The sequence below is a fragment of the Camellia sinensis genome, chromosome 1 (assembly GCF_055761805.1).
Source record: "Camellia sinensis isolate YWXY chromosome 1, ASM5576180v1, whole genome shotgun sequence".
In the NCBI taxonomy this organism is placed as follows: domain Eukaryota; kingdom Viridiplantae; phylum Streptophyta; class Magnoliopsida; order Ericales; family Theaceae; genus Camellia; species Camellia sinensis.
This window is the reverse complement of record NC_138961.1, coordinates 177,070,844-177,096,115: the sequence shown is the minus strand read 5'-3', so window position 1 is coordinate 177,096,115 and position 25,272 is coordinate 177,070,844.

Here is a 25,272-nt window from a genome sequence, read left to right as displayed (position 1 = left end):
ACAATAAAGTCATCAAGGTATGGTTTAAAGATTCTGTTCATGAGGTCCATAAATGCAGCAGGTGCATTGGTAACTCCGAAAGGCATAACTAAAAATTCATAATGTCCATACCTTGTTCGAAAAACAGTTTTGTCAATGTCTTCTGGTTTAACTTTCAACTGATAGTATCCTGATCTGAGGTCGATCTTAGAGAACACTTGAGCACCCTGTAACTGATCAAATAAGTCATCAATACGTGGCAATGGATATTTATTTTTCATAGTTACCTTGTTCAGTTCGCAGTAGTCAATACACAGTCTTAGTGAGCCGTCTTTCTTTTTCACAAACAAAACAGGTGTGTCCCACGGTGAAGTACTGGGCCTGATGAACTTCTTATCTAATAGTTCCCGCAGTTGCACTTTCAATTCTTTCAATTCAGTCGGAGCCATTCGGTAAGGAGCTTTAGATACTGGCTGGGTACCCAGAATCACATCAACGGTGAATTCAATCTCCCAGTCAATCAAATCTCCTGGAAGATTATCTGGAAAAACATCTGGGAATTCTCTGACTATGGGAATACTATTCACATTAGCATTATCATCAGTAGATACAGTCAATACAGAACACAGATACCCTTTACACCCATTTCTAATCAATTTAACAGCTTTCACAAATGAAATCAAATACGGAGGAGGTACTACTCCAACCCCATTAAACACAAATTCGGGTAAACCAGGTGGACGGAAAATCACTTGTTTAGTTACACAGTCAATAGTAGCATGATATTTTTGTAACCAGTCCATCCCTAATATTACATCAAAATGGTCAATGCTCAGTGACAGTAAATCAATATACAGATGTGCATCTCCAACAATAATTTCACAAGCAGGGTACATATATGCACAAGTCATGGATCCCCCAACAGGTGATGATACAGCTAACAGATAATTCATGGGCTCTAATGGTCTATTCAGTTTTCGCGAAAAAGCATGCGACACATATGAATGCGTAGACCCCGAATCAATCAGTACATAAGCATTTTGAGTACAAATAGAGAGAATACCTGACACAACAGTCTCGGTATTCTACACATCTCCCGATACTAGGGCGAACACTCGGCCCTGCCTCATGGGCTCTTTTCCGGTAGCTTTGGGGTTCGGTTTTGGTGCAACAGTTGATGCTGCCACGCTTGGTGCAGCTTTACTATTGGCTTGTGGAGCAGAGGGGCAGTCTTTAACCATGTGGCCCACCTTGCCACACCTGTAACAGGCTCCAGATATTTTGTAACAGATCCCTTTGTGATTCCTGCCACACTCAGAACAGGGTGGTATGAAACCACTCCCTTCGCTGGGGCTAGTTGTTGACCTCGTATTCTGTTTCTTGTTCAGTGGGTTATGCTTGCCTTTCTTGAATTTAAAACCCTGTCTTTTACCATGCCATTCAGACTCTGGTGTTTCAATTTTCAGTGCCTCTATGTTCGATTCAGCCATCAAAGCTCGGTCAAGAACATTTACATAATTCGGTAGCTTCAAAACATTAATTCTGTCCAGTATTGCAACATTAAGGCCACCTTCAAACTTTATGGCCTTCTTATAATCAGTGTCCACCATGTGTGGTGCATATCTAGCAAGCTCGGTGAACTTTGTTTCATATTCAGCAACGGACATTGTGCCCTCTCTCAGCTGTTCAAATTTAGTTACTTTTCTGTCCCTGACACACTGAGGGAAGTACTTTTCAAAAAAGGCTCCTTTGAATTGAGCCCAAGTCATTACAGTGTTGTCATCGCGGATAAGCATCCACCACCTTCTGGCCCTTTCTTGCAAGGTAAAGGTGGCCAACAATACTTTATGTGCTTCAGAGCACGGAAACACTTCAAATAAATTTTTCAAGGACCCATGCTTCAGCTTTTAACGGTTCCAGGCCTCCCTGAAAGGATGGCGGTTTCATCTTGCTGAACTTATGTGTCAGTGCAATTATGTCATCATTAATAGGTGGCTCTGGCTGTACTGAAGGAGGTGGGGGCTGTGGGTTCTGTTGTTGCTCTAATCTCTCAGTTATGAGTTCCATCATTCTCTCCAGTCTTGCCATTCTTGCCTCAGAGGATGAGGATTCAGATTCATTTGTAGTTCTTGTATTATCCATTTCATTATAAGCAGTTATAGCAATTATAAACATAAGCAGTTGCATACTTAAACAGTTTATCACATTAGCATATATTCAGTCATGTCATAGTCACACACACTTTAACAAGTTCATGCAATGCCCTAATCCCTTTTTTAGGACATCCTATAGCTCATTTAGACATGTGTGTGCGGTATAACTCGTGGTAAGTATTGCTCTGATACCACTATGTCACGACCCAAACCCGCCCCCATGGGTTTAGCACCGTAACCGGCCAGTAATCTGAGATTACCGAAGGCTTGTTTAACAGTAATACGGTAAAACAGAGTACAAGGGCTTGGCAGAAGCCAATACAGTAAATAAACAATGTCCAATGAGCTGTGACAGTCTGTATGCCAAAAAGACTTGTCATATATATATATATATATATACACAGTGCAGAACAGTATGTACAACATTTATAATCATTCAGATCAGGGACCTAATCCCTATTAAACAGTACAGTAACAGTCTATACAGTTAACAAAACAGTTACAGAGACAGACGGCAGAAATTAAAACACCCCTAAGCCATAGCTTGATAGGCTCGGAACCTCGCAGTGAGGCACAGTGGTTGGCTTGACAAAACTGGAGCTTACCTCGACGCTTCTAGCCGCGGTCTGGTACCTGTACACCTGCATATATATATATGAACAGTGAGCTAAAGCCCAGTGAATAACATAATGCGTAAAGAGGTTTAGAATGAATGTCCTTACAGTAATGAAAACAGTTCATTAAATTAGTATTTCAGTCAGTACAGTCGTATGTGGTACATCCATTAGCATAACAGTACAGTAAACAGTAGGTCTTGAAAGACCGAACAGTCAATGATGGCCATCAATCAGTAAACAGTAGTGGTTCCAACAAGGGAACCCACAGAGATCTCTGTAACAGTAACAGTCAGTAACAATAGTTGCTAAGGATGCCACGATACAGTTCAGAATAGATGACATACATTCAGTCTATTAACAGTATCGATTCAGAAACAGTACAGTTCAATTGTTCAGAAGATAATCATTTTTTAACATATCTTTACCCAGTTGTTACTTACAGAGTTCTGGGCTACAGTTAGGCTAGAGCGCGTCCCCAGTCGCCAACCCTACACAGTTTACAGATTGAACACACACTAAGCTACACAGTTGGGAAAGATAATAACTTAATCCCTATTTTGACTCGGTGTGGTTCTACATCTATATCCTCATTAAGATGCCTTAAACTAGGCCTAAGAATACCTAGGATGAAATGAGGATGCAAGATGCACTTTAAAAGCATTTTCTGAATTTTCAGAAAATAGGGTTCCAGCTCGAGCGTCGATTACTCTGCTCGAGCGGACATGCAGACAAAGGTTTCCGCTCGAGCGTAGACTTAGATGCTCGAGCGTACTGCAAAACAGTCAAAAGTGCTGGATAGGTGAAAATCACTCTCGATTGGGCGCTCGACATCCGCTCGAGCATAAAACACAAGGTCCCGCTTGAGCGTCAATTACCCCTGTAACATGCCCGGGGGGTACCCGTGCGCGTTAAACAGTTCGGACCCCTGAGATTTCTTTGATCTATTCTCACGAGTGCAATGTGAAACATAGATGAGAGTCCAGATTTGGCAATTTTTATTGAAAATCCATTTTATTACAATTTTGTCAAAAATGGACTGCGTCATCAGATCTCAGAGTCGCCACCTAATATTTATTTTGGGAAAATTAGGAAACCCATGACTCGTGCCAAGGCCACTGTTCGTCGTTACCAAGGATGCTTGGCTCGGAACCTTAGGTATGAGAGGGGAAGGTCAATAATGAGCACCCCCGCCCACCCGATCAAAGATCGGCCTTTACTAACCATGATATGAATTTTATTTTATTTATATGTTCATGTTCTGATTAGTTAATAAATCCTAAAATTTACTATGTGAAGCATACAAGTATAGACTATGTCACCCATTTTGGAACAACTTGATTTCATGTAGTTTTGAAAGAGTTTTGAAAATGTATAACTCAAATAAATTGAGTTTACAAACATGAAAATCAACATCATTCCAAATTAAGTGACACAACCTCCATCCACTGGCATTCATACAATTATATCACATAAGCAAATAGCCACATGGTAGGATGCTTAAACATAGTAAGAAAAACATACACAAACGGGATGCTAAAGCATAAAAACTTACATGTTTGACGACCCGCGAACAAGCTACAAAACAAAGTTAGTAAAACATGCATGATCTTATATACAAAATCCTAATGCAATTCACTCATGAGATGCAACTAAAGATTCAGCCTCTAAAATATGATATGTGAATCATCTCAAGAACATGAGGTAGCGCACATAGTCACATAGGGATTGATTAAATCCACAAATGCAAACTTAGCCGAATCAAGATGCATGAAACATGGATGCGAAGCATAACTATGATGAAAAATAAATATGATGTTTATGTACAAATAAAGAAAGCAAGTAAAAGAACGGGATAGAAAGAAGCGGGGCGGGGAATTATTACAACGCTCTGAATAAATTATTACAAACCAGATAAGAGAGAGAGAAAGGAATATTACAACAAAATAAAAACCTCACAAACTCTCAAAAATAAAATAAAATAAAATAAAGAAACTTTATGTGCGCCGGAAAATATTTTGCTTGACGTAGGAAGACTGCTCCGTTCTGTTCGGGAAAACTTATTTTTGCGGGAGCACTATTCATCCCGAGATACTATTCACTGCCGGAAGTTACTATTCATCACGACAATTACTATTCACCTTTCTTGATCGTTATTCATCTTACCAGGCATTTTTTTCATCCGCTGTTACTATTCATCGCCGGAGGTACTATTCATCGCCGGAGGTACTATTCATCGTCGGGGTTACTATTCACCGCCGGAAGTTACTATTTACCGTCGGAGGTTACTATTCACCACCGATCACTATTCATTTGGCGGGGTCACATCTTTTAACAAATTAGGTGGTTCGACCAACCATTTAAAGTGATAAAATTACAACAATTTATAAACAGTAAACTACAACATTTTATGTAAATTACAACAGTTTATATACAACCGTAAATTACAGCAGATAAAGTAATAAAATTAGGTGGTTCAACCGACCATTTAAAGCGATAAAATTACAACAATTTATAAATAGTAAACTACAACATTTTATGTAAATTACAGCAGTTTATATACAACCGTAAATTACAGCAGATAAAGTAGTAAAATTAGGTGGTTCAACCGACCATTTAAAGCGAAAAAAAAAATATTATGAAAAACAATAAATAAAGTACTTAAACAAATTATATCACATTTTGAAATTAAATGAAAGTTTGCAAAAACTCACCTTTCGGGGACATGATGAATTTTCTGATTCACAAACTTTCTTTTGATTACCCTCAAGTCTGTGGAATGTGTTCTCAATTCTCAGTTAAAATTTGGAATTACAACTTTAACAGTTCCTTCTTTCTGATTCTTTTTCTCTCAATATTCCCTCGCACCAATCCCCATTTTTTTTATTCTCTCTCCCAATTTTTTTGACTCTCCTGATTTCTCCCCTGCCAAAAAATTCTTCCTTCCTTCTCTGATCTTCCCCCTTTTATAGAAAATAATTGTAAGAAAAGGACAAAAGAAGAAACGGTGGTGGAAGGAGTTGATTTCAAAAGATGCACAGTGATTTTACTGTGCATTGCACAGTAAAATTACTATACACTTTACAATATAATAATATATAAAATAGATTATTAGCATAAATACATGTACAAATACCCAGAAAAATATATAAAAACACACAAATACGTAAAATTAAAATACATGGACTAATAAAATATATTTTAGTAGGCGAAATATGCAACATAATTTGACCAAAGCGGGTCTAAAGGCACAGAAAACAAAAAGACGCACGATGGGAGTGTAATGAATTTTTTTTCAAAGGAGGAATAATACCCTTATATAATATAATATTATATATATACAAAAGTATGGTGCGTGGGTGAAACCAGGGTACTGAATAAATTTAATAAAATATTATATAATAATATAACATAGTATATATATATATATACATATAATACATAATAAAAGGAAAGAAAATGGAGAAGGAGTCTAAAATAATTTGGCAAAAACAGGTGTAAGACTAAGATTAAAGTTTATATTCCATCTTTTTACTGAGAATTTTGTGAGATAGCATATTCCTGTTTTCATCATTGAGTAATCAAAAGAAAGCGCCCAAGTCTTAGGGCCGGTCAAAATGGGGTGTCTACAGTTGCCCCTCTTTGACAGAGCTCAAAGTCATTTCATGACGTGAGTGAATGTCAAAGCCCAAAGACGACCCTTTTGACAAGGCCGTAAGACTTGGGCAAGCAAACAAGATGCAATGCAGGTGGTTGAACCCGAAGGTTGCCTACGTATCCTTTTGCAAGGAATCAAACCAGCGTAGTTCAGGGGCAGAATGGAAGTGACATGCTCAAAATGCAGTTTGAAGGTTGGACTTACACGCTTCGCGAAGCCAGTTGTTTGAAAATTCATGATTATGCAATGCAATACAATGCCATGGAGTGATGATAAAGATATGAAGATGACAACAATGAAAAGGCAAGCTTTGTGCAAATGATATGAAACATAACAGGGGGTGCATTGCATTAAATGTGCCACAAGATCACATACAAATGTGTCACAACATAATTTTAACCGAGTAAACTTGCAATCCCAATGCGTTTCACGGGATAGGAGGAATGGCGGTATAACCAACAATCTCATACGGAGAGGAAGAAGGTATTAACCAAGTAGAAAATGACAATGGTGTAACCAACAGGCGTATCTCAACGTATTTTATACGGAGAGGGGGAAGGTTTTAACCAAGTAGAACAACAATGGTGTAACCAACAGGCGTATCTCAACGTATTTTATACGGAGAGATGGAAGGTTTTAACCAGAGAAAATGACAATGGTGTAACCAACAGGCGTACCTAACCGTATTTTATACGGAGAGGGGGAAGGTTTTAACCAAGTAGAACAACAATGGTGTAACCAACAGGCGTATCTCAACGTATTTTATACGGAGAGAGGGAAGGTTTTAACCGAAGAAAATGATAATGGTGTAACCAACAGGCGTATCTCAACGTATTTTATACGAAGAGAGGGAAGGTTTTAACCAACGAGAATGATAATGGTGTAACCAACAGGCGTACCTATCCGTATTTTATACGGAGAGGGGGAAGGTTTTAACCAAGTAGAAAATGATAATGGTGTAACCAACAGGCGTATCTCAACGTATTTTATACGAAGAGAGGGAAGGTTTTAACCAATGAGAATGACAATGGTGTAACCAACAGGCGTACCTAACCGTATTTTATACGGAGAGGGGGAAGGTTTTAACCAGAGAAAATGGCAATGGTGTAACCAACAGGCGTATCTCAACGTATTTTATACGAAGAGAGGGAAGGTTTTAACCAATGAGAATGACAATGGTGTAACCAACAGGCGTACCTAACCGTATTTTATACGGAGAGGGGGAAGGTTTTAACCAGAGAAAATGACAATGGTGTAACCAACAGGCGTATCTCAACGTATTTTATACGAAGAGAGGGAAGGTTTTAACCAATGAGAATGACAATGGTGTAACCAACAGGCGTACCTAACCGTATTTTATACGGAGAGGGGGAAGGTTTTAACCAAGTAGAAAATGACAATGGTGTAACCAACAGGCGTATCTCTCCGTATTTTATACGGAGAGAGGGAAGGTTTTAACCATGTAAACGTCACATCCTAACATGTTTCACGTGAAAGGAGTAAAGGTGGATTCGAAATCCAAACGCGTCTCACGCAAGTGGAAGAAGGTATGGTAGAATGACAAGGGGTAACCTCTACATGTAGAAGCCACCGATGCTACTTTTCTTCCTGATCATATTCACAACTTTCCCTATTCTCCAACGGGGTGACAGACTAGGTTGGTTCAGTATCCAGAATTGAGGCACATACACGCTACCTCAACCTATGGGGCTGCCATACAGATTTCAAGCCGGGGATACACCCCTGGGTATTTAAACCAGACTTTAGTCTCGGAAATTCCAAACCTTTTGCGTTCTAGGCATCGCCATTCGAACTCTAGTTTCCACCGTCGCAGTTGGTCTCCTAGGAACTCATTGCAATCACAGGCAGGTGACTATACCAGACCATTTGAAGTCGTTCGGGCATGACAAACACCAAAGGAATTGCACTTTTAGAGGATTTAAGGTCTCCTAGACCATTCTTAGACCATTGAAGTCGTTCGGGCACGACAAACACCAAAGGAATTGCACCTTTAGAGGATTTAAGGTCTCCTAGACCTAGGGAGTGCACAAGATGGTGTGATGCGCAAGATAGCGCGATTAAATTGAAATTGCACAAGACAATGCGATGGAATCGAAATTGTGTGGTAGGTGCTTTATTGTGCGTTAGATGCACAGAATGTAAGGAGGAAAAATGGTGTAAACACCAAGCACACCTGCTGTTTTTAACCGATTTGCAATCCTAATGCGTCTCATGCGAGAGGAGGGGGGGTGGTGTAAACAGATAGGTGCACCTGACTGTATTTTAACCGGGGTGGTGTAAACAGATTAGGCACACCTGACTGTTTTTAACCGATTTGAGTGAATGCGCAGAATAGCGTAATGCAGCACAATGCGGGTGCACAAGACAGTGCGATATGGGTGAATGCGCAAGATAGCACAATACGGGTGCACAAGACAGTGCGAGTGGGGGGTGCACAAGATAGTGCGATGTAGGGATGCACAAGATAGTGCGATGCCCAAGACAGGGCGATTGAATTTGATGATGCACAAGACAGTGCGATTGAATTTGATGCACAAGACAGTGCGATGCCCAAGATAGGGCGATTGAATTTGATGAATTTATGTGGTAGGTGCATGAAGTGAGATTATTGTGCGATAGATGCACAGAATGAAAGAAAGAATTGTATGTTCGAACCAAATACCATATACATATACCATGTATAGACAAAGTACATACAAATACGACAATATACACAGACATGCATATACGGTATACATATATTCATATACAGACAAAAATACACACAGATATGTACATACCGTATACATATATACATATACAGACAAAAATACACACAGATATGTACATACGGTATACATATATACATATACAGATATATAAATATACAGATATGTACAGACATATACAAAGACATACGGATATATACATAGATATATACGGTATATGACAGCGTGCGTACGCAAAACACACAAAAAGAAAGGATAAACACAAAATGCATGGATACGGGGGTTCGACCCTCTGATCTTAAGCTTGGCCTTCGAGTCCTCGACCACTGAGCCATGCCACTCTTGTGACAAAATATTCAAACAAATATATATATATATAGGTATACGAGACATATATATACATAAGACCAAAACAAAACAAAAGAAACATTTGTTTGTGGGGTTTGAACCCCTGACCTTGGGCTCAGCCTTCCAGCCTTCAATCACTGAGCCAAACCACTAAACCTAAGCCACTTTTGTGACCAAAACGTTCAAACAGATATATATAATACATAGATATACAATATATACACATATATGTATAAATATACAATTCTCCCGCCTCTCTCTCTGTTTTTGTCTCACTCTCTCTTCCGTCATCTTCTTCAAGCGTTGTATCTGGCACACGATTTCAACAATCGCGGCGCCTGACCGACAGGCTATCCCATCTTGCCCCGATTGTCAATGATCGTCTCGAGCCTTCCGCCCTCTTTGTTTTCTTCTTTGGCTTCATCCTCTTCTTAAGTTGAGGCCTGCGAAAGAGAGAGGCAGAGCAAAAGCCTGCAAACTTTCTCTGCCACCACTCTGCAACCTCTTTCTTTTGCATTACTCTCCTTTGCCATGGCTTCTTCACACGGTTCTCTCACTCTTTTTCCAGACATGAACGAGTCCACGATAGAGATGACCGAGTCTGACTCTCCTGAACCTCAACCACGAGCTCCTCCTCCTTCCCCTGTTTTCAACTTTCCAGCGATGTCAATTGAACAAATCATGGCAGCACAGTCTGACATCGAAGCAAACTCATATACACTGAGGTCATGTGTGGAGACCGTGACAGCGGTCTCCAACTTGTCCCGTCGATTACAGAACAGGACGTGTGAAGTACATCGATTGAATGCACAACTTTCTTTACTTCAACATATGTACAAAGATTCTCGAGGGGAAGTTAGTGGCTTGAAGAAACAAATCAAGGAGTTTAAAAGACAGGTGACCGTCGCAACTCGTCATGGGACTACCTTTGACGGCCAGCGAGGGATAATCTCCTTCGGAAGCTCTGCCAAGGCCGAGGCAAAGTCTTCAAGAGCTTCGAAGAAGTAAAGATGAAGCGAGGCAGCTGATAGTAAAGTCAGGCAATGAAACTGTGTGCAAATGAAGCTGGTTGTAATCTTCGCCGCCGAGCTACTGCCGAAAAACTGAGAAAATGCTACTCTCTCTTTTTTTTCTTTTTTTTTTTGTTTTTTTTTTTGTTTTTGTGTTTTGTTTTTGTTTTTGTTTTTTGTTTTGTTTTGTTTTGTGTCTCTGTGATCGGGGATGTCCTCCCCTGACTGCAATAAAATCAGTTTAATTTTTGCACATCGATGGCGTAACTGGCATATCACTTTGAACTTGAAAACATTTTTGTTTGATTGAATTTGAGAGTGATTGAATTTTGAACTCTGAATTGAACATTGATTCTATACTGACCTGAATCAAAGAATGACTTAATGAAAGAAAAACGAAGCAAAAAAAAATCCAAACACACTTATATACACTGACTGGTATGAATACACCGACTGGTATAAATAAACTGACTGGTATGAAAGGAACACACTTATATACACTGACTGGTATGAATACACCGACTGGTATAAATAAACTGACTGGTATGAAAGGAACACACTTATATACACTGACTGGTATGAAAGGAACACACTTATATATACTGACTGGTATGAATACCCTGATTGGTATGAATACACTAACTGGTATGAATACACACTTATATACACTGACTGGTATGAATTCCTTGACTGGTATGAATACACACTCATATACACCGACGAGTTGACTCGAGTGGTGGAGAAGACAGAATCTCTAACTCGACTATGTCCCTAATTCATTTCCTTGAAATTTTTATTTATTTTTTTTTTCATAAAAATGTTTTGATCAACATGACAGTTAGATTAGCATACTTATTCCATTTTCTGTTTAAAATCATGTAAGCTAAACTGTGAGCACTGTAAATTTTCCCTTTTCAAATCCAAAGAATGGTCTAAGTTTTGCAAAAAATGGAACAATTTTTGAGAAAAATTAGTCAGATTCATTCAAATTAATCAAAACCTATTTTTGCAAATGGCCACTACTCAACTAACATGGAATCAACCATTGGGGTGCATAGTCCCAAACCAGATAATCAAAGGTGATATCTGAACCAAGCCAATCCGAACCGAATGAAGTCGAGCAAAACTGGACCAGACCGAACCGAACCGCCAAATCGAATCGAACCGAACTGAACCAAGTTAAATCAAACCAATTGAACTGAGCAGAACGAAGATACACCAATCAAACACGGATAGGACAACCAAGTCGACTAAAGACACACCAAGCAAACATGGACGAGATGAATGAGTTGAAAAATTATTAGGGCCGAACTTCAAGATGAAGCTACCTACGTATCCTCAAGATAGGAATCAGGCCATCGTAGTTCCGGCTAAGGGTCACTCGGGTATTGACACTCTCCTTTTGTGCTCTAACTTTTGCCAAAGCCGCCCTTTCGGGTTTTCAACCTTGCGAGCTTTTCATTTTTTCATTTTTCTATTTTTTTTCATTTTGTTCATTTCTTTTTTTTTGTTTTTCATTATTTTTTTGTTTTTTTGATTTTTTTTTTTTCTGTTCTAAATTCTGCTTGGGTCGCCCTTCCAGGTTTTCAACCCAACGAGCCTCTCAAGGATGGTACTTTTATTTTAGCTTGTCCATGTTGATTGGGTGTGAAATCTCTAGGCCAATGACTGCTACACTTGACCAGTAGATATGATGATGTAGGAACTAGGCTAATTGGGTCTGAATTTGCCCCTAGTGTAATGGATAGGAACTCGACTGTCCTTCAATAATAAAATTCATTCTCTCAAATTCTGGGTTTTGCCTTTATGGGTGGTCTTCATTGGGAAACGATTCAGTTTTAACTCTTTGATCACATCCAACCTTTTGTCCCTAGTTCAAGGACTGCTTCAAATCTTAAATCACATCTGACCTTCTTGCCCCTGGTTCAAGGGCTGTTTCCAATCTGAATCACAGGCCCTACATAGTTTTGGCTAAGGTTCACTCGGGTATTGACACTCTCATTTTACGCTCTAACTTTTGCCAAAGCCGCCCTTTCGGGTTTTCAACCTTGCGAGCTTTTCATTTTTCTTTTTATTTTTCCTTCTTTTTTTTTTATTTATTTATTATTATTATTATTTTTTTTTTTTTTGTGCTCTAACTTTTGCCTAGGTCGCCCTTTCGGGTTTTCGGCCCAGCGAGCCTCTCAAGGGTGGTACCTTATTGCCCCTAGTTCAAGGGCTACCTCCATTTCAGCTATGCAAGCCTCATACTTTTGCCCCTAGTTCAAGGGTTGTTTCAAATCTGAATCACATTCGACCTTCTTGCCCCTAGTTGAAGGGCTGCCTCCATTTGAATCACATCATGGCCCCTAATTCAAGGGATATTTCCAATTCGGCTACGTAAGCCTTACACTTTGAATGATCATTGAATACTTCGAATTAAGGTTTGAAAGCTAAGGAGCTAAGGAGGTTGGACCTGGAGTCAAGAGGGATCCTATGCTGTATAATCAATTCCAGGCATGTCTTTGTAGGACCACGCAAAAACAGTTTTTGAAATCTTTTAACAAAGTGACTAATCACCCGTACTCTTATGAAGATAGGATAGAACCAATTTGGACCAAACTAGGATCATTCTCAGTACCCACATTAACAAAAATGATTTTATTCATCAAAGGCTTAGCACACCTCTCTTCTTCTCAGTTGATCAAAATTTGCAAATCCCGAGGAAATTCTTCCTCTTTGTTTTCATCAGAGTTTTGGAAAAAGTTTTGAAAAACTTTGGTCAATGCAATGAATTAAGGCACAGAGAAGTAGGCAGACTCTATGGCATTTTATTTTTTTGTTTTTCTGTTTATTGAAAAGAGACTATGACTCAGCAATGACAACAGACTTTTGACAACATACTCAAAAGAAAATGACAAAGAGAACCTAGACAGAACAGAAATGTCTAGGTTAGCACTATCGAAATCAACAGACTCTGACTTATTAGGCTGACTCGAGCCTGACTCTAACTCTACAAACTTGGTGGAGTCAAACTTACACTCAATACTCAATTCAGAACTCAGAATAAAACCATTCTCAATTTTGCTAGTCAAAGTGTGGACCAGCCACAACATTCAAAATAAATTGCTAGTCAAAGTGTGGGCCAGCCACAACATTCAAAATAAAGCTCATGCAATCAACAGGTGGTCACTCCCCAATCACAGAGATGGCCGACTTTGTGGGATATCGGCATTTTTTTTTTTTTTTTTTTTTTAACAATTTTTTTTTGATTTTATGTTTTTGTTATTTATTTTTTTTTTTTGTTTTTGAAGTAATGGTGCTAAACTGAATAGCCTGAGCCACTCATTCGAATTTGAGAACCCCTGTATAGATCCAATACATTACACATAAAGTAGGAAAGAGAACAAACACCCCTAAAGAGGGTAGGGTTATCCTGTCCTAGCTTGGAATGATCTAGGGTTTCACTATTTACACAAGCGGTATCATACATCCTAGAAATGGGAAAGCATCTTGTCCTAATTTGAAAGGTACTATAGCTTACTATATGTACAAGGTTGGCTCTATTTTACGGGTTGAAGCCAAGGTGACGTTACCAAAGAGTCCTTTGGGTCATAACCAATAAAGATCCCAGGAAATCAGAAGAGTCAAATAGCCTCTCTTCGGAGTCTGAGAACCTTAGATAGCAAAGCTAGATAGCAGGGCTACATAGCAAAGCTACCCTTTTGACAAATCTCAAAAGGTTACAACACAAGGCCTCTAAAGTATCGTAAAAATAGGTGTAGTGTCACAAAAAGCTTACCTGTGCTCCCACCAGTATCTGGGCAACACAAGGACTTGAAGTGCACCAATGAATGCAATGCAATGAACATATAATTGAAAATAAAGATCATATCATGGAGTTCGAGTCAAGGTTTCATAAAATCCCCAGCAGAGTCGCCAGAAACTGTAACATGCCCGGGGGGTACCCGTGCGCGTTAAACAGTTCGGACCCCTGAGATTTCTTTGATCTATTCTCACGAGTGCAATGTGAAACATAGATGAGAGTCCAGATTTGGCAATTTTTATTGAAAATCCATTTTATTACAATTTTGTCAAAAATGGACTGCGTCATCAGATCTCAGAGTCGCCACCTAATATTTATTTTGGGAAAATTAGGAAACCCATGACTCGTGCCAAGGCCACTGTTCGTCGTTACCAAGGATGCTTGGCTCGGAACCTTAGGTATGAGAGGGGAAGGTCAATAATGAGCACCCCCGCCCACCCGATCAAAGATCGGCCTTTACTAACCATGATATGAATTTTATTTTATTTATATGTTCATGTTCTGATTAGTTAATAAATCCTAAAATTTACTATGTGAAGCATACAAGTATAGACTATGTCACCCATTTTGGAACAACTTGATTTCATGTAGTTTTGAAAGAGTTTTGAAAATGTATAACTCAAATAAATTGAGTTTACAAACATGAAAATCAACATCATTCCAAATTAAGTGACACAACCTCCATCCACTGGCATTCATACAATTATATCACATAAGCAAATAGCCACATGGTAGGATGCTTAAACATAGTAAGAAAAACATACACAAACGGGATGCTAAAGCATAAAAACTTACATGTTTGACGACCCGCGAACAAGCTACAAAACAAAGTTAGTAAAACATGCATGATCTTATATACAAAATCCTAATGCAATTCACTCATGAGATGCAACTAAAGATTCAGCCTCTAAAATATGATATGTGAATCATCTCAAGAACATGAGGTAGCGCACATAGTCACATAGGGATTGATTAAATCCACAAATGCAAACTTAGCCGAATCAAGATGCATGAAACATGGATGCGAAGCATAACTATGATGAAAAATAAATATGATGTTTATGTACAAATAAAGAAAGCAAGTAAAAGAACGGGATAGAAAGAAGCGGGGCGGGGAATTATTACAACGCTCTGAATAAATTATTACAAACCAGATAAGAGAGAGAGAAAGGAATATTACAACAAAATAAAAACCTCACAAACTCTCAAAAATAAAATAAAATAAAATAAAGAAACTTTATGTGCGCCGGAAAATATTTTGCTTGACGTAGGAAGACTGCTCCGTTCTGTTCGGGAAAACTTATTTTTGCGGGAGCACTATTCATCCCGAGATACTATTCACTGCCGGAAGTTACTATTCATCACGACAATTACTATTCACCTTTCTTGATCGTTATTCATCTTACCAGGCATTTTTTTCATCCGCTGTTACTATTCATCGCCGGAGGTACTATTCATCGCCGGAGGTACTATTCATCGTCGGGGTTACTATTCACCGCCGGAAGTTACTATTTACCGTCGGAGGTTACTATTCACCACCGATCACTATTCATTTGGCGGGGTCACATCTTTTAACAAATTAGGTGGTTCGACCAACCATTTAAAGTGATAAAATTACAACAATTTATAAATAGTAAACTACAACATTTTATGTAAATTACAACAGTTTATATACAACCGTAAATTACAGCAGATAAAGTAATAAAATTAGGTGGTTCAACCGACCATTTAAAGCGATAAAATTACAACAATTTATAAATAGTAAACTACAACATTTTATGTAAATTACAGCAGTTTATATACAACCGTAAATTACAGCAGATAAAGTAGTAAAATTAGGTGGTTCAACCGACCATTTAAAGCGAAAAAAAAAAATATTATGAAAAACAATAAATAAAGTACTTAAACAAATTATATCACATTTTGAAATTAAATGAAAGTTTGCAAAAACTCACCTTTCGGGGACATGATGAATTTTCTGATTCACAAACTTTCTTTTGATTACCCTCAAGTCTGTGGAATGTGTTCTCAATTCTCAGTTAAAATTTGGAATTACAACTTTAACAGTTCCTTCTTTCTGATTCTTTTTCTCTCAATATTCCCTCGCACCAATCCCCATTTTTTTTATTCTCTCTCCCAATTTTTTTGACTCTCCTGATTTCTCCCCTGCCAAAAAATTCTTCCTTCCTTCTCTGATCTTCCCCCTTTTATAGAAAATAATTGTAAGAAAAGGACAAAAGAAGAAACGGTGGTGGAAGGAGTTGATTTCAAAAGATGCACAGTGATTTTACTGTGCATTGCACGGTAAAATTACTATACACTTTACAATATAATAATATATAAAATAGATTATTAGCATAAATACATGTACAAATACCCAGAAAAATATATAAAAACACACAAATACGTAAAATTAAAATACATGGACTAATAAAATATATTTTAGTAGGCGAAATATGCAACATAATTTGACCAAAGCGGGTCTAAAGGCACAGAAAACAAAAAGACGCACGATGGGAGTGTAATGAATTTTTTTTCAAAGGAGGAATAATACCCTTATATAATATAATATTATATATATACAAAAGTATGGTGCGTGGGTGAAACCAGGGTACTGAATAAATTTAATAAAATATTATATAATAATATAACATAGTATATATATATATATACATATAATACATAATAAAAGGAAAGAAAATGGAGAAGGAGTCTAAAATAATTTGGCAAAAACAGGTGTAAGACTAAGATTAAAGTTTATATTCCATCTTTTTACTGAGAATTTTGTGAGATAGCATATTCCTGTTTTCATCATTGAGTAATCAAAAGAAAGCGCCCAAGTCTTAGGGCCGGTCAAAATGGGGTGTCTACAACCCCGCTCGAGTGGACATCAAAACAGTGCAAAATACTGGGAGCACGAATTTCACGCTCGAGCGCCAGTCACCCCGCTCGAGCGTGATTTCAAAATCTGGAATTCCCAGATTTGAACCTCAAGCTCAAATTCAACTTCAAATGTATCAAATTCGATTCCTTCGGGCCCATTTCCTGGAAAAACACTTCAAAACTCATAGTTTAACATGATTCAAAGCTCAATTTGTAAAATCAAGGCCCAAAGGTGAGGGAATTAAACCCAATTTCAAACCAATTTTCATGAACAAGATGAACATGCAACATGCATGGAGTTAAACAACTTACAAGCCTCAAATACATGCTCTATTGAGCTAATATCTTCAAAGACAAGATGAATTCATGGACCTAACATAAATATGAGAATTCATGTACCAAATTCCATGGAATCAACTCAAAATTCAATAATATAGGCATGCATGCAACAATTGAGCTCTAATTCAACACTATTGAACCAATTCAAGCCTTAGATCACTAAAGACCCATTAATCATGCAAGAATAAACTCAAATACACAATGAAGAAGGTCAAATATCTACCTTAGGTCTTCAATGCAAGATACACAAGCTCAATTTGCAATCTACACTTTAATTCCTTCAAGTTTCTAAGCAAATCAACAAGGACAATTCAACTCTCTCACTTTCTCTCTCTCTAGTTCGGTGGTGGTGAGGAAATGAGCTTCTTCAATGTTTGTTTGAGTGTATAAAGGCTCAAATATGTTTAGCCTACATGACCCACTAACAATGGCACTATTGTAAATAAGCCTAACGATGCTATTCAACCTTAATTAATCTAATTTAATCATACCTAATCAGTTTTCAGATAATTATACCATAAAATGACATAAATTATGATGATCATAAAACACTAATCGATCACCGATTCGGCCGCCGATAAGGCCTTCAATTTGCAATTTAAACATAAAACATAAACAGATAATCAAACAGTCAAACAGATAGATAATGCATTTAAACAGATACAGTCAATCAATCAGTTTCAGATTTCAGTCAGTCAGTTCAGTATTTCAATCAGTTCAATTACTTTTCATAATCAGTCTCAGGCTAGCAGTAATCGGTAGTTTATCGGTAAACAGTGGTGAGGGTTGTTACAATTGTCTAACAGCATCACAGCCACACAACCACACCCACGACACTCTTAAACAGTTACGGTGAAGAACTCCATTGAAGATCTGGGAAGACCCAACTCCATTGAAGACACTCCATTACATTGTTGAAGGTAAGTATCTCCTTTGTATTTGAAGATTCAACCATGGGATTGTGCATTTGAAGATTCACAATTATATTTTCGATTATGGTCATTTTAATCTATTGCATTTGATTTTTTCTTTTGTTTTTCCCATAAACCCTCGTTTTCCATAAACCCTTGAAATTTCTTGGAAGAAAATTGGTTTTCACCATTCAGTACTAGTTTTCTGAATAAAAGAAGTTTGTTCAGTTGTTAACTTCCAAGAATCTTATAAAATTTTAAAACTTAATTTCCAAATTTAACTATTTTTATTTCAAAAATTGATTTCCGAATTAATATTTTTGGTTTGAAACTTGATTTCCGACGTGAGCTAATGAGAAACAATGAAGAAAGTGAAAAACTATGGATGAATTGAGAAACAGTGGAAAAACTAAGATTTAGTTTTTTTTTTTTTACTCAAAAGATGTGCACTGAGATTTTTTGTTTTGTTTTTAAAAGATGTGTACAGAGAAAACTTTGATCTAATATTAAGGGTGCGTTTTTATGTTAATTATGGTCATTTGTTTCAGGATAAAATTGTCATTGAAATAATATTTTATTAAGTATGTACACATAGATAAATAGGTGTGTAGAAATAAAATTTCCTGTGCTTTTGGAAATAAACTTCTATAATGGAGAGGCTTTCACCAAATATCTCTTTTTTTTTTTCTTTTTTTTTCTTTACCATATTCTTACTTTTTTTTTAGAATAGTGTGGTTAACCACACCCAATCCCACCTTATTCCATCATCTTTGACACCTACAAGTCTTGTCCCAAATCGAATTTCTCTTTGAAATCTCTATTTTTCTCAACAAGTCATTCTCTAAACTATTTCTTTTCCTTCCTATTCTCTTCTCTTCTATTTTAATCCCCCACTACCAATTACATCCATTCTTACCATAACAAGTTCCCTTGCCCCTCTCTCAATTATTGTACTTTCTTCTTCTCTTCTCCATTTTCTCTGACCTTACCATACCAACTAGGGTATAATTTGGATGAGTTCAATTTGAGCAACTTGAACCTTACTCAAAATTTTTGGAATTTGGATAACATATTTTTTTAATTTGGTATAGGTTAGGGCCGAAAGTTAAAAGTTCAAATTAAATTTGGACAAATTTGGATAGATACACTACATAGCTTGAGCAATCCGATACTCAAATTTATATATAAATATATAACAATATTAAATCTACATATAAATTATTAGTCATTGAATGATATTAAACTAATTTGGAATGATAGATTAATTCACTATATACATAAGTAACACAACTTAAATTTTTCTCATTTTTTTAATCGTAAATTAGAAAAGCAATCACAACGGCGCATCAGTTCTTGTATTCTCATTTATCGCATTATATAAATTATTTGTTTTAATGTTATTAATAATTTTACCAAAAAAATGTTAGTAGAGTTAAAATATTATCAAATTAATCAACCTAGTTTTTTTTTAAAAAAAAAAAAAAAACCCTCAATTTCATAGGTAATTATGGAAACTCGAGCTTAACTCGGGTTGGGTTTGAACAGACAACATCGAGTTACAATTTAGGTTTGGGCGGACATTGACAACTCTTAACACAATTCAGACTAGACCTAGAGATAGAGGAAATGACTGAAGAAAAATGAGACGCGGTGCTAAGTTTGAGGCAGAAATGAGAGCCATTTGGAACTGATTTGGGAGAGATTAGTAAAAAGATTGAAATAATGTTATTTATTTATTTAAAATTTATAAAGTTTGGAGAGGCTTGCTATATGTTGTTTAGGGAGTTTGCTTGGGTAGTTATTTTCGTATGTTTAGGTAAAAGAAATAAAGTAATAGAAACTATTGGAGATAATCTTATTAAATACAGACACATAAAATCAAGGGTCACACTTTTGTACTTATTCATGGTTTATTAAATGAAATTTGTTAATTATATAGTTTGATTTTGATGATTTCTGAAATATTATGGGATAAATTGTGATTTTTTAATATACATATTTTATATTCTTTGACACAAAATATTATCTGTTAAAGTATATGTTGTATGATGTATTTGCTACAAATATTATTTAAATAGATTTTACTGTGCATCATATATTTTTTTAATTGAAAAGTTACTGTACAACTTTTGAAAATTCGTAAGGTTTGGAAGAAAAAATATTAAGGTACTGTGCATTTCACTATTCATCGAAAGTGACTTGGCTATTAATTCAATTCCTCCGTCTGCCATTTTTGAAAAAGTTATTTCCACGTGCTGGACCTCATGATCTGAAGCGAAGAAACGTCTCTCTCCAATGAAAATATTTTTGGATATATATAGAATTGTTTTGGTTTGAGAAAACTAAGAAGTGAAGAAGCAAAAATCTGTTATATTGAAATATTCTCAAATATTGTATTTTGCTTCATTGAGTTATGTTTTCTGTGAAAAAATTTGTTGAGAGTTGAGCAAAATTGTAAAAAGATTTTCTATCCCTTACTCTTATTATTCTTGTAAAGAGAGAGTTTTTGTGAGTGAATTTTTTGGGATAAAATCACTTGGGTTAGGTGTGACTAGGCACCAGATTCTAAACTAGTCGGAGTGATCGAGATTGGTCACTTGTTGTAAAGGTTTACTAGCATCCGTGAAGCTAGTGGTGTAATTGCTATTGAAGAATAGTGGAGAAATTCCCAAGGAAAATACTTGGGGAGTGGGCGTAGGCCCGGCGTGCCGGACCACTATAAATCGTTGAGTTTGCTTTCTCTTCCCTTTGCACATTATATTTCATTACTCTATTTTATATTGTTGAGCAATTTTATTTATTTATTATTTAGGTTAATTTTTAATTTAGCAATTTGTTTAATAACCTAATTTACCCCCTCTTGGGTTGCCTACCTGTGATAACAATTGGTATCAGAGTACAGACTCTTATTTATTTTTTGACTTAACAGTCTTAGAGTTGATCAATGGCAGTCATTATAGAAATACAAATTATTGATGGTTGCTCACCTTCTAACCCTCTCTACTTTATTGGTGAAAATTACAATTATTGGAAAAATAGAATGATAATATACATTCAAGGGACATACTACATGGTATGGAAGATTATTAAAAATAGTCCAATTATTCCTTCCAAAATCGGAGATAGAAAGAAATTCCTAAAATAGAAGAGGAAATGGGATGAGGATGATATTAGAAGCATTCAAATAAATGCTAAAGCAAAATATATTTTATATTGTGCACTTGATCCTAATGAATATGATAGAATTTGTACTTGTGACACGGCAAAAGAGATTTGGGAAAAATTAGAAGTCACACACGAAGTCACGACTCAAGAAAATAAATCACAAAAAAACTGAAATTTGCATGTGGAGATGATGATGATATAAATTACCTTAATGGAGAAAGCAATAACAACAAAGTGACAAATATTTGTTTCATGGGAGTTGAAGATGAAGAGGTAAATACAAATTCTCCTACATATGATGAATTATTAGATTTTATTGAGGAGCTACATGATGATTTCAAAAGATTATTTCAAAACAGTCTTTTCTCAAAAAATCAAATAAATGTCTTCTAAATGAAAATGATGTTTTGAAAAATAAAAATGAAAATGAAACTTTAAAAAATAAAAATGAAAGTTTAAAAAAGGAAAATGATTCTTTAAAAAATTCTTCAAATGATTTGAAAATTGAAAATAATTCTTTAAAAGAAAATATAGAAGATAAATAAAATAATTTTTAAATTCACATAAGGGAAAGAAAATTTAAATAAATTACTTGGAAATCAAAAATGTGTTTTTGACAAAGCGGGTATTGGGTTCAAACCCCACAAGAAACAAATTTTTTATAAAAATTTCTTTGTTAAAGCATCATCATTTAATAATCCTAATATTGTGTGTCATTACTGTAATAGGAATGGTCACTCAATTTCATCATGTCAATTTAAAAAAGGATTACATGGAACAAAAATAAAATGGATTCCAAAATCAATTAATCTTGAAATTAATAGTCATAGATCCAAAAAGATTGGGTACCAAAATCAAAAACTAATTATTTATTTATTTATTTATTTTGGTAGGTGCGCTTAAAGTTGAAATCCAGTAGACAAAAATAGTATTTTGGACAAAAAACTATTCAAGACATGAACGGAGATAATTGGCATAGGTAATTTCGGTAAAAGTCTGTTTTCAAATCTCAAAAGATTTTGATTCCAATACATACATGAATATTTTGTATAAAATTTCTACTCTCTTGCATATATGAATATTTTATTCCAATACATACATGATTGTCATACTATGCCATATATACATTATATTTTAACCATGACACAAAAGAAAAAAGAAAAAGAGAAGAAAACAAAGTTATTACTATTTTGATGTTTTGACTGAAAAGATGGCTATATTTTTTTTCAAAAAATATGATTTTTTATGCACAATAATGTTTGAAAGAAAGTGACTTTTGTTATTATTTTGATTATCTTTATTGAATCACATTTGATTTTGATGATGTAATATATTGATTAAATGTAATATTTTTCATGTCACTTTATATGTGGTACATTTTAAAATGAAGAAATTGTATAAACTTATATTTTAAATCTTATGGTGCAATTTATATATTTGAAAATTCTCCAGGAGGGAAATATGTTTAAAGAGAAAGCATCATCTTAGTGGGAGTTTTATGAAAAATTATATTCTGATTATACACATAATCTCAGGGAGAGTTTCTTAAAAATATATTCCAAAATTACTCTAAACTTCTTTACTCCTAATCTGGGCAAATGTTTTTATTGTGTCAAACGGGAGAAGTTATAACAATGTCATATGATTTTGCTAAAGATGTTTTAAAGAGGGAGAAAATAAATGCATGCATTATTGTTGATAAATTTTTTTGTTGCATTTATTTCAAAAATTGATTCTTCTCACCTATATTAACCTTTTATTTTGATGATCTCAAAGGGGGAGAAGAAATATGATTTATATATAAATTTAGTTCACAAAGAAATTGTTAATAGATGGGGAGAAAATATAATGCAAATAAATGCTTGTATTGTGATTGTTGAAATTTTTTATGTTGCCTTTATTACTATGAAATTTTGTGTCAAATTCATACTTGTATTGGCATCATCAAAAAGGGAGAGATTGTTATTCATATAGTTTGATTTTGATGATGTCTGAAATATTATGGGATAAATTATGATTTTTTAATATACATATTTTATATTCTTTGACACAAAATATTATTTGTTAAAATATATGTTGTATGATGTATCTTTTATAAATATTATTTAAATAGATTTTACTATGTATCATATAATTTTTAATTGAAAAGTTACTATTCAAGTTACTGTGTAACTTTTGAAATTTGTAAGAAAAAATATTAAGTTACTGTTTTCAGTATTCATCGAAAGCGACTTGGCATTTAATTTAATTCCTTTGTCTGCCATTTTTGAAAAGTTATTCCCACGTGTTGGACCTCGTGATCTGAAGTGAAGGAGCATCTCTTTCCAACGGATATATTTTTGGGTATATATAGAATTGTTTTGGTTTGAGAAAAATAAGAAGTGAAGAAGCAAAAAATCTATTATATTGAAATATTTTCAAATATTGTATTGTGCTTCTTTGAATTATATTTTATGTGAGAAAATTTGTTGAGAGTTGAGCAAAATTATAAAAATGTTTTCTATCTCTTACTCTTATTATTCTTGTAAAGAGAGAGTTTTTATGAGGGATTTTTAGGGATAAAATCACTTGGATTATGTGTGACTAGGCACCGGATTCTAAACTAGTCGGAGTGATCGGGATTGGTCACTTGTTGTAAAGGTTCACTAGTACTCGTGAAGCTAGTGGTGTAATTACTATTTGAAGAATAGTGGAGAAATTCTTAAGGAGGATACTTGGGGAGTGGACGTAGGCCCAGCATGCCAAACCATGCATGCCAAACCATTATAAATCGTTGAGTTTGCTTTCTCTTCCATTTGCTCATTTTATTTCATTACTCTATTTTATATAAGTTATACTAGGAACCTCAAATATTCTACCAAACCTCTCACATGGGTGGGTGTGAGACCCACACACATGTAGATTTGTGTGAATCCCACCCCATGTGAGAGGTTTGGTAGAATATTTGGGATACATAGCATTTCTCATTTTATATTGTTGAGCAATTTTATTTATTTGTTATTTGGGTTAATTTTTAATTTAGCAATTTATTTAATAACCTAATTTACCCCCTCTTGGGTTGCCTACCTGGGACAACAAAATTAATTTTGGATTTCTCTATTAAAAAATTTTAGAGTGAGAGAGTGTGCCATGAAATTATTTTCATTTTATGATTCTTCAAATAATTGATTTTAGGATTTGTTAATGGAAGCTTAAGATGTATTTGATTAAAATAGGATTAGATATAAATGGTAGTTCAAGGCATTGGAATGTGTTGCTGTCGTTTACACACCAAAATAAAATGAATAAAACCGGTAGCAACTACTATTACGAAGTATAGTGGTTAAGACTAACTCGCCCTTTTAACTCCATTTTTTACATGTTATTCACAACCATCTTTAATACTCTTCATGTTATTAATTTTATTTTAAACATTGGAGTAAATAAAAACTTTCTTTTTTCTTTTTATTTTTTGATAATCTCCTTGTTCGGCTCACAAGATAGCTTCCTCCGAAAATAATAGACAAAATCCATTCTTGAGACACCAGAGGAAATGGCTAAATGAATTACAAAAAATTCTGTATAGGCTCAACGGGCTAACAAGGGATAATTGAAACGAGAAATGTTTTTTATTTTTATTTTTAAGAAGGCTCAAACAAAGAAAGATGACCTAAAATCACTTATCAAAATATAGCATGA